An 11,787-nucleotide genomic window follows, 5' to 3' on the forward strand; every position below is an offset into this window, starting at 1 on the left:
GTATAGGCCAAAGATGGTCCAGAATGTTCCATCTCACCACATGGGCAGGTTATATCTATAGCCAGACAAAAGGAAGTGACACACAAGAATAGAAGTAGGGTACAGAGGTAGTCTAAGTGGTTACAACTCAAGTGTGTCTTATGGGAATGTGGTTTGAACAGTTGACTGCCTGTGATTGGCTGAGACTCAGCTACTTATGACAAGACTGGGTTACATGGGCGGGGGGTGTAGCTCAGTGGAAGAGCACCTGCCTGGCATGCATGGGATCCTGGGTTCCATCCCCAGCATCACCAAAGAAAAAGAATAGGCTACAGTCTTTTTACACATGAAGGTAGGCTGTAGTTCACTGTGGACAGAGAAAGACCACACTTACAGAGGCAGCTTGAAGCCAGAGTTAAACTCAGTCTAACACTGCTGACGCACGCCTGTAATCCCAACGGCTCAGGAGGCTGAGGCAGGAGGATCTCGAGTTCAAAGCCAGCTTCAACAAAAGTGAGGCCCTAAGCAACTCAGTGAGACCCTGTCTCTAAATAAAGTACAATAAAGGGCTGGGGACGTAACTCAGTGTCCTTGAGTTCAATTCCTGGTACCAAACAAAACGAAAAGTGCCAATCCTCAGCACCTCCTGAGTGAAGTTGTGTCACCCACAGCCTCTGGAAGGTGTTTTTTATAGAACATCTGTCTCCACCTTACCTGCAGCTGGACAAGGTTTTCTCTAAGTTGGTAATGAAACTAGGACACACCGGGTACTCATGAGTTAACCTTGGGGCAGGAGTTAAGATGTCATAATGAGATGCCACGGGTAATCAGAGGTTATAAGAGAGTAGAAAGGATGAATGAATAAGCGGCGGACACAGTCATCAGGGAGAGAAGGGGACAGGCTGCCCAGGAGCGGAGGCGGTCCCAGGAAAGCCACCATGGAGAGGTCTCAGCTAGAACCACCTCTCTGACTCTCTCTACCTAACTAGGCCCTGAGGCCCTTCTCCATGATTGACTTCCAGCTGACCTCCCTGAAGAGTAGCTGTTTTCTGGAACCTACAAAGTTCCAATTCAACTAGAAATATTGCCAACAGAGACAGGGACAATAGGAAGAGGGAAAGCTTGTGAAGGGGAGGGTTATAGGGGCTTTTGAAAACCTCTGACATATTCCTGGAGATTTAGAAGGTCAGCTTCTTCTGTAGGGCTGAGAAGGCCCTCAGCCCTCTCTCTGGCTGGCCTTGCGGCTCCGAGGAGGCAGGAAGCAGAGGCTAAGGCAGAGGTAGCAGAGCTAGCTGAGCTGGAGGGCCGACCCAGGAACACCACAGCAAAGAGCCGCAGAAACTTCGAGAAGATTGTTTCTAGACATTTAAGGAAATCTCACTCCACTCATTAACTGAGCACCTAAGCAAACCCAGCAGACACTGCGCTGGCCATGCATGACACAGAACAACACTTTAAAGAACTGATTCAGAAAGAAAGAGACAAGAATAAAAGGAGCAGGGCAGACAAATTGCTCTTGAGAGTTCCACAGGATATTATTTGAAGTGCCCAATTTTCAACGAATTTATGATATGTAAAGAAACCAAAGTGATAACGATTACACATATCTGTGAATACCAAAAACCACCGAATGGTGCACTTTATTTATGTTTGTTAATTTATTTACTTTTTTTTTTTTTTGCAGTGCTGGAGTTTAAATCCAGGGCACTACATGTGCTAAGCCACGCCCCACATTGAATGATACAGTTTATTTGTTTATTTAGGTTCTGGGAATTGAACCTAGGGGTCTTCTACCACAGACCTATATCCCCTCCCCTTTTAATTATTTTATTTTGAGACAGGGTCTCACAAGTGGCTAAGGTGGGCCTCAAACTTGTGATCCTCTTGCCTCAGCTTCTCAAGTGGCTGGGATTTCAGTGACCACTGCACCTGGCTTGAATGAGCCATTTTATTTATATATTTATTTATTTATATTTTTGGTACCTGGGATTGAACCTAGGGGCCCTTAACCACTGAGCCCCATATCCAGCTCTTTTTTATATTTTATTTAGAGACAGGGTCTTGCTGAGTTGCTGAGGCTGGCTTTGAACTCACGATCCTCCTGCCTCAGCCTCCTGAGCTGCTGGGACTATAGGCGTGAGCCATCACACCTGGATTGAATGATATACTTTAAATGCGCAGACCGTATGGTATGTAAATTATATCTTAGCCAGGCAAGGTAATGGTGTGGCATTTCCTTATAAATTTAAACATAGAATTTATAAGGAATGTATATGAATCAACCATTTCTACTCTTAGATATTTACCCCATAAGAAGTTAAAACAGATGTTCTCACAAAGATTTGTACACAAATATTCATAGCAGTTTTATTCATCATAACTGAAAAATGAAAAGGGAACTAGCACAAATAACCATCAATAGATGAACTGATAAGCAAATTGTGGTACGTCCACATACAAGGACAAGTATGAACCTCAGAAAACACGTTGAAGCTGACCACAGTGATGCCAGCAACTTGGGAGGCTGAGGCAGGAAGATCCCAAGTTGGAGACCAGCCTCAGCAACTTACTGACACCCTGTCTCAAAATAAAAAAAGGGTCTCACATGCACAAGGCCCTAGGTTCAATCCCCAGCACCACAAAATAAATTTATAAAGAAAGAAAGGGCTGGGGATGTGGCTCAGTGGTTAAGCACCTCTGGGTTCAATCCCTGATACCAAAAAAAAAAAAAAAAAAAAAAAAAAGGCGGGGGATAGCATGGTGTGTGTTATGGTTTAGACAGGAAGTGTCCCCACATGTGTGAAACAATGAGGAGAATTCATGGGTGCAATGATTGGGTTTGAGAGCCTTAACCTGATCAGTGCTTGAGTGGATTAACTGGGTGCTACCTGAAGGCAGGTGAGCTGTGGCTGCAGTCGGTGGGTCACTGTAGGTGTGCCTTTGGGGTGTATATTTTTATCTGGTGAGCAGAGTCACTCTGCTTCCTCTTTGTCCCATTCTGAGCTGCTTTCCTCCTCCGTGCCCTTCTGCCATGAAGTTCTGCCTTGGCTAGGGCACAGAGCCATGGGGTTGGCTATGCCAGGACCTGATTTGAGTTTGGTTTTCCAAGGCCTGGATATGGATCCCATTTATAGCCTGCAGACAGGAACTCTGCTGAGGGAGAAAGAGAAAGGCTAGATGGTCTAGGGAAATCGAGGCCTCAGAGGCAAAGGACCAGGATGAGGGGTTCAAAGACCCAGTGCCAGGCCAGCCTTGGAAGGTATGTGGCGCCTCAGCCAGTCTGCCTCACAAAAGACCTAATACTTGCATGGAAACACATCTGGGCCAAGAGACCTTGTTGAGAGCCACAGCCGAAGGGGCCCCAGCAAACTTCCAGCTGATTGGCTCACCGTGGCCCCAGCAAACTTCCAGCTGCCAGCTGATTGGCTCCTCTGCAGTGATGCTCATTGGGCTGTTTCCCCGCCCTTTCAGACCACGGAGCTGCTCATTGGGGGACTCTTTTGGCTCCGCCCACGCGACCCAGCCAATCGGCCTCAAGAGCGGGAGGAGTGGGGGGGGGGTTGAGAGGCTTGTGGGAAGCTGGTGGTGGCAGTTGGGCTCTGAGGGAATTCCTGAAGAGCTGTGTGGTGTGGTGTGTGTGTTCTAAAAACAAAGTTCGTTTCTGCTTGACAAGTGGCTTGTGAATTGTGCCCAGCCAGACTGCGGCAAGGCCTGAAAGAGGAAGGCCAGGCCAGCTCAGGGGAGGAGGCAGCTTCAACGGACTGCTGTGTAGGAGCCTGGCCTGGGGGAGAACTACCCAGCTTTGAATGTGCTGTTAGGAGGAGCAGGGAGCCGCCTGGGTCGGCTCCAGGGATGGTCAGGCATAGCTGGAGCTCATTCATCAGTAATGAAGCCATCAAGCGTGTTCATGAATTTTACCCTGGCAACCTGGGAGCAAGGCGGAGAAACCATTTCATGTGCCAGTTCCCTCCTAGCTCCCTGGACTGCACTACCTGGTCCCACAAGGTGAAATGTCCAGAAAATGTAGGCCTTGACCCCAGTGGGTGCGGGGCCTCTGGGCTGTCCAGGTAGGCACCCGCATCTCAGGGCTTGTGTGTGTTCTAGTTGCTGTGCATTTGGCCACCTTGGAGCCCTGGGTCAGGGCTGGGCCAGGCTGCAGGTGCATGCGTGGTGGCTGGCTGGGGCGTGGGGTGCAAGGTGCTCTGATGAGGGCCAGCCCCAAGTTCCCTTTGCTCAAGGAGAAAATTACCAGAGGTTCCTGAGACTGGGCTTCTCTGGAGCCCTAACTTTTCCATTGCTCCCCCCACCTTCAGTCACCCCCAGGGATTTAAGGGAAAACAGATCCATCCTGGAAGGAAGGAAACCCTCCCCCGAGGTGGCTCAGCCAGAACACAAGTGCTTTTTTACACTAATCCACCACCTGACATCCTCCTCTGTTTGGTTTTTTTCCATCTCTAATTATCTTATAATTATTACAAGATTACATGCTCATCATCAGACATTCAAATAATGTGGAAATGTACAATATAGAATATTCTGGGTGCTCCCATCATCCAGCAATGGTCACTCTTTACTCTGGTGTATGTTCCTCAGGACATTTATATATACTCTCTTTTTTCTTTTACTTTTAAATTTTTTTTTTCCTTTTGGTACTGGGAATTGAATTCAGGGGTGCTTAACCACTGAGCCACATTCCTAGTCCTTTTTATTTTTTATTTTGAGATAGGGTCTTGCTAAGTTGCTAGGATCGCCCTATGTTGCTGAGGCTGGCCTCAAACTTGTGATCCTCCTGCCTCAGTCTCCCAAGGCACTGGAATCATAGGCATGCACTAGCATGACCAGCTCAGGGTTGGTATTCTGAATCGTGACTATGAAGCCATCCAGAAGGCGTTGGGGCACAGGACTGCATAGGAGTTGGCATGGCAGAGAGGGACATGTGCTGGGAGATATTGGAAAATTACATGTGATTGCTGGGAATGACTTTATGCCAATAAATTCAGAAAATTAGATGAAGAGGCCTGGGTTGTGGCTCAGCGGTAGAGCACTTGCCTAGCACATGTGAGGCACTGGGTTCGATCCTCAGCACCACATAAAAATAAACAAATAAAATAAAGGCATGCTGTGCATCTATAACTACAAGAACTAAAAATTAAAAAAAAATTAGATGAAGAGAAAATCTTCTCAATGGAATACAGAGCTGAGCCCGGGGAACATTCTTTTGTAGTCCCAGCTACTCAGAAAGCTGAGGCAGGAGGATTGCTTGAACCCAGGAGTTGGGGACCAGACTGGGCAACATAGTGAGACCCTATGTCAGAGAAGAAGAAGGAGGAGGAGGAGGAGAAAAATGAATGGAATATCAGCATAGACCAATATCTTTAAAAAAGAAGTCAAATGTTTCTCCCAATGTCCTATCCTACCCCCATAGAAGGAAGGGAGGGAGGGAGGGGAGGAGAGAAAGAGAGAGGAAAGAACCAGGTTCAGAATTTCAAGGATGTGTTTTACTCAGTCTTCAAAAATAGGAAATCCTGGGGCTCGGGTTGTACTTCTGTGGTAGAGTGCGTGCCTCGCATGCATGGGGTGCTAGGTTCAATTCTCAGCACCACATTAAAAAAATAAATAAATAAAAATAAATATATTTTTAAAAATAGGATATCCTACTTTATATAAACCGCTATAGAAAATAGAAAGGAGGGCTGGGTGCTGTAGTGCACACCTGTAATCCTAGAGACTCAGGAGGATGGGGCAGGAGGACTGCAAGTTTGAGGCCAGCTTCAGCAATTTAGGGAGGCCCTAACTACCTTAGTGAGAACTTGTCTCAAAATTTGAACAAAAAATGGTTGGGGATGTGGCTTAGTGGTTAAGCACACCTGGGTTCAATCCTCAGTACCAAGTAAATTAAAAATAAACAAAGATAAAAAATGGCTGTGGCTGTAGCTCAGTGGTAAAGTGCCCCTGGGTTCAATTTCCAATATCAAAAGAAAAGATAAAGGGAAAATAGAAAGGAGGTCAAGCTACCCAATTCTTTCTTTCTTTATTTTTTGGTATCAGGGATTGAACTCAGGGGCACTCAACCACTGAGCCCCATCCCCAGCCCTATTTTGTATTTTATTTAGAGACAGGGTCTCCCTGAGTTGCTTAGTGCCTCGCTTTTGCTGAGGCTGGCTTTGAACTTGTGATCCTACTGCCTCAGCCTCCCGGGCTGCTGGGGTTACAGGTGTGCGCCACCACGCCTGGCGACCCAATTCATTTTTATGGAGCTATTAGAATCCAGATATCAAAATGAGAGAAATACTGAAAGGAAAGCAAGAAACCAGGAGATGGGTAAGCAAGAAAAGAGACCAGGCAGAGACACACACGAGAGTCAGAGCTGACAAATAAAGGCCATCTCTCTATAGGAGAGAGAGGCAACACAGGCTTGAGTTCTGGGAATTTCATGGGGGAGGCTCAGGAATCAGAGCCTGATGGGTCCTAATGTGGGCAGTTAGGGTTGGGGTTGGTGTGAGGGAGTGGGGAGTCTTTCTCAGAAAGGCCCTTGGGTGGGAAAGCAAAACTTTTGTTAAAGTGGCAGCTGTCACTTAAGATGGCTATCCAGATGCTAAGCAAGATCAGAAAGAAATTGGCTGAACTCACTTATGAACACAAATGCAAACGTCCTAAATGCAGCATTAAGAAGTTGAATGAAATGGGGTGGGAGAAATTCTAGGGCCAAGCAGAGCAGAGCTCCCCTGGACAGGGTCAGGTTGAGTCTAGACTTTAGGGACTACATCCCAGGGCTGCTTCTCCTTTCCTGCCCACTTCTCTCACTCCTTAGAGCTTCCCACTAAAGGCCTTCCTTCTGTAAGTCACTCCCAGCAGAATCCGTGCGGTGATTGACTTTGGGGAGGTTTACCCAACATGGACGCCTTCCCTCCTCCCTGGGTGAAAGCAAATGTGCCACGGTTTGTCCCTCTCTGCTATCAGATTCGGAACAGAGAAGTGATTATGGGTTTATTTCTCCAGGAGGCAGAGACCAAGTCTCATAAATATTCCTTTCCTTCATCCAACCTAATGTGGTTGACATCAAAAAGATCCTGGCAGAGGAACCCACTGGTGAAATCTGCGAATGCTGAGGCTCCTGTGTACAAAGGAAGCCTTTTGGCACCTTGGTCTAAGCTCAGTAGGAAAAGGGAAAGAAAAAAGAGGATCTAGTTCTTGTGGATTGTCACACCCAAGCTAGGCCCCGGGAACTCAGCCTGGAGACGGCTCTGGCTGATGGCTGCAGCTGGGGGTGTAGCTCAGTAGGTTAGGAACCTGCATAAGACCCGGGGTTTTATCCCAGCACCAAACAAATACAAAACAAAACAAAATAAACCAGTGATCACCGGGCTGTTCTGCTAGAGGGTGTTGCATCTCTCAGCCAGTTGAGAATCATGTCTGGGACGATTCTAGACCATGGCTAACAAGAGTCCCAAACCAAGAGCCAGGAAGGCATTAACCAGGTGTCAAGATGGAAGAGGATGACAGGAGACCAGGTGAAGAGTGGAGGCGGGGGACAGGGTAGCCCAGGGTCCCATTCAGTCGGCCCCATAGGAGGAAGGCGTGAGCTAGTTCTAAGACTGTAAGTGGAATGTTGTCTGTGTTTGACTGCTACATAATGAAGATCCGACTTTACTATCTCCTTTAAAATCCATTCAGGATAGTCAGGCACATGGCACATGCCTGTAATTCCAGGGATTCAGAAGGCTGAAATGATAGGATCACAAGTTGGAGACCAGCCTAGGCAACTTGGCAAAACCCTGTCTCAAAATGAAATAAGAAGGTCTGGAGAATGTAGCTCAGCAGTACAGTGCCCTGGGTTCAATCTCTAGTATTGTAATAAATAAATGAATGAATGAAAACACAAATTAAAAAAAAAAAACTTGCTGGGTATGGTTGCCGCACATCTGTAATCTCAGTGGCTTCAGGAGGCTGAGGCAGGAGGATTGCAAGTTTGAGGCTAGCCTCAGTAAGTTAGCAAGGTCCTAAGGACTTAGTGAGACAATGTCTCAAAATAAAAAAATGAAAAAGACTAGGGATGTAGCTCTGTGGTAAAGGGCCCCTGGGTTAAATTCCCAGTACCTAAATAAATAAATAATTTAATTCAGTACACATTACCTGGATGTGATAATTAATTTTATGTGTCAACTTGATTGGGTCACAGAGGGCCCTGGTATTTGGCCAAACATTATTCTGGGTGTTTCTTCAAGGTTATTTTGGGAAAAGATTAATATTTAATTCAATAGACTGAGTTAAGCAGATTGTCCTTCCAAATGTGGGTGAGCCTCATCCAATTGGTGGAAGGCTTGAATAGATCAAAAAGTTGACATCCTCTGGGCACGGTGGCACGTGTCTATAATCTCAGCAGCTCAGGAGGCTGAGGCAGGAGGATCACAAGTTGAAAAGTCAGTTTCAGCCACTTAGCTAGGCCCTAAACAACTTAGTGAGAGCCTTTCTCAAAATAAGAAATAAAAAAGGGCTAGAGATGTGGCTCAGTGGTTTGTTACCCTTGGGTTCAATCCCTGGAACTAAAAAAAAAAGAAAGAAAAGAGGTGACATCCCCCAACTGAGAGGAAATGTTTCTTCTTCCTGTCTTTGAGCTGGGGTATTTTTTTCCCCTATTTTCAGACTCAAACTGACAGGTTGGCTCTTCCTGGGTCTCTAGCCGGCTGCCATTTGTATTGCTGGGTGTGGTTGGAGGAGGTTGGCTCTCCTGGGTCTCCGACCTTTGGACTTAGACTAGAACTGTGCCATGTACTCTCTTAGTTTCCATTTTAGTAACTCACCCTGAGGATCTTAGCACTTGTCAGCCTCTATAATCACCTGAGGCAATTCACACACACACACAGCCTTACTGGTTCTGTTTCTCTGAAGGACCCTGGATAAATAAATCTCATTCCTATAAAGACTCCTGTGGGCTCTTCAGTTTAGCTTAGTCTTAGGTAAGAGAAAAATTTTCTGCTTTTTTGTTTGTATGTTGTTGTTTTTTGGTGGCGCTGGGGATGGATCCCGGGGCCCTGCACAATGCTAGGCAAGTGCTCTACCTCTGAGCCACACCCCCAGCCCCAAGAGGCAGCCTTACAAGCCCTCGAAGTCACAAACACACCCTCTCCTATAATTAGACTATCCAATCCAAGATATTTTTCATAACTTCTCCTTTCCTGGCTTGGGCCTACTTCCTGTTGGAATCCTCCAGCAGGAAGTGAGTATGGCTGACTTTCTATTTCTCAACCTGGTATTCCTCCTACCCCAGCTCCTGAGGGGGAATAGAGGAGGGAGGGAGTGTAGGAAAAACCAGGCCTCTCTTGGTCTGGTTCTCTGGGCTGAGCAGATATCTAAACATGGTTCTCTATCTCCTATGAATTTTCATGAACTCTTCAGAGATTCTCACCATTGGGATCCTCTCCCGAGGTCCTGGATATGGACTTGGCCTCTCTCACCCCTGGGGATTGGGTAGTGTTTTCCAGCTTTTTTTGTGCTGAGGTCTCCTCCCCACCCACCCCTAGAAGTCTTCTTGAGCATCCTCTTGAGATAGCCCTAAGGGGTCTGTCTCCTGTGAAGGCCAAAGAAATACACAGGCAACTTTTCTCTGGATGCACTCCAGAGTGACAGGCTGATTCCAGGGGAACCCAGGGTGTCATGCATGCTAGTCAAGTGCTCTACCACTGAGCCACACCCCCAGCCCAGGCACACACTTCTGAGACACATTCAGGGCTCCTCAGAAAGCCTCCAGTGATGTCAAACCCCAGTTACCTACAGTGATGATGAGTTTAGGTCAGCTTTCCTGTCCCTCACTCCCGTTCCTTGGGACCATTTCATCAAATAAGCTAGCTGCAAAGATGTCCTTCTCTCAGGCTCTGCTTCGGGGCCCAGGGTAGAGCTGTGGGCTAAGAAGACAGGCCCTGACAGATCCCTCATTAGATTTGGGGTTCAAAGTTAACGACTCCCTACACACATCTTTCTCCACAAAGTCTTGCATTTTTAGGGCTTGTGAGGGGTCTCAGACCCAGCAACTATTACCCCTTTGTCCCCAAACCTCTTCATCTTTCTTCCCTTTCCTACTGTCTGACTTCCTGTCTTTGATCTGGTTGAAACCTTGGCACCATTTCTTTTGTAAATCCATGCGTGGCGATTTCGCCCTGAGCCCTGACATCTTATATGCACTGTCACCCAGTGTCTCTGTAGAGGTTTCCCTTTCTATATCCTGCGACACACAGATCATTCTGCCCCCAGTCTCTCTTCTGGAAAACACTGATGTCCAGGGCTTTTGTTTTTGTCGTTTTGTTTTTTAGTGTCTATAACAAGATTTTCAGTTCGGCCATCCGGGTCGCCCCCTCTGATCCTGTTCTGAGCTGGGTTACTAACGTCAGTCTTAAAATATGTCCAGTCCCCGCCCGCTGCGATGGCACTAATGAGGTGTGAATAGTGGCTGATTACCTCCGTCTAAATACTGTGCAGCTATAAATGCGGTCTAATCTCGGCTTCTTTTTAGCAGCCAATGTCATCTGGCTCCTTCACAGTCGCTCCCCAGCTCTGGCTCCTAATGCCTACCGGACATTTTCACTGGATGTCCTCGGGGCTTCTGAGATTAACAAGGCCACAGTGGCTCATCTGTCCTCCCACAGAGCTCTGCCTCACATATTTGTGGTCTCGGGGAATGCAGTCATCCAAATAGTCTCCCTGTGGATCCTACAGCTCAGATGTGGCTGCATCCCTGCGTCCTCCGTCCTTGGCCTATCACGCCTGCAGCCTCCCGTCTGACCCTCCTCTGACCCCCCACCTCTAGTTATTGCCCTTCTCTGAGCCAATCGGATCCCTTCTTGGTTTTTGGTTTGTTTCAGTTCTGGGGATGGAACCCAGGGCCTTGCGCATGCCAGGCAAGTGCTCTGCTCCTGAGCCACCTCCCCAGCTCTGATGTCTTGTCACTTTTCAATTTACAAATTTGAATGCCCCTTCCACTGGCTTTTTTGTTTTTAAATAGTTTTTAGTTGTTGATGGGCCTTTATTTTATTTACTTATTTTTATGTGGTGCTGAGATTCGAACCCAGTGCCTCACACGTGCTGGGCAAACACTTTACCGCTGAGCCACAACCCCAGTCCCTCCACTGACTTTTGATTCATGAGCAAGGGCCACAGGTTGTCACCAATGTGCCCTACACCCTCCCCCCAAGCTCAGCTCCTGCCCATATTCAATGCCCATGTCCTTGCTTGAGTCCAGTGGGACTACGCTTTGAAGTTCTATATCCTCCATTTCTACTACCAAGTCCCTGAATTCTAGTCTCTCACGGTGACCTGGTGACTGTGGTTTTCCTGTCCCCAGTCATCATTTTCGGCTCTCATCGCCTCGCTGTACTCCTGGGTTGAGTCAGGTTTCTCAGTGATGACTGGCTGCTATTAATTTTCAAAGTCTCAAGGGTCACGCCATCCGAGTCTACACACCCCCGTGCTCCCCGGGGAGCATCAAGTGGCTTTAGCTCATTATGGAACTACAGAAGTGGCCCGAATGCCGTGCTCTTCGTCCCCTGGCTTTGATAACAGCATTCAGGAACACTATGCTCTCCACTCACGCCTCTCCACGGGTGATGTCAACCTAAGAGACTAAACTGGGGCATGTTCAAAGTCCCTGCTTGGGCCCACGGATACACTGAGGACAGGTCTTACTGTTCTTGGAGTGGCCCAGGGGAGGGGGAGGTCAGGGATCCCAGAGCCACTGAAGCATGTGTAAAGAATGAGTCAAATCCATGATGCAAAAGCCACCCGGGCCATGTATGAAGAATTCTTAACTCAGCACTC

At 47.4% G+C, this 11,787-nt stretch overlaps 1 non-coding gene across 1 annotated transcript; it reads left to right on the forward strand.

Moving 5' to 3' along the window:
• Positions 1-221: 221 nt before the first annotated feature.
• Trnaa-ggc (transfer RNA alanine (anticodon GGC)) lies at positions 222-293 on the forward strand. The gene has a single exon. It is a non-coding gene; the product is annotated as a tRNA-Ala (tRNA).
• Positions 294-11,787: the final 11,494 nt, after the last annotated feature.

This window comes from Marmota monax, unplaced genomic scaffold (genome assembly GCF_021218885.2).
Source record: "Marmota monax isolate L192 unplaced genomic scaffold, Marmota_monax_Labrador192_F-V1.1 WCK01_AAM20220418_F8-fsc00182, whole genome shotgun sequence".
Lineage (NCBI taxonomy): Eukaryota > Metazoa > Chordata > Mammalia > Rodentia > Sciuridae > Marmota > Marmota monax.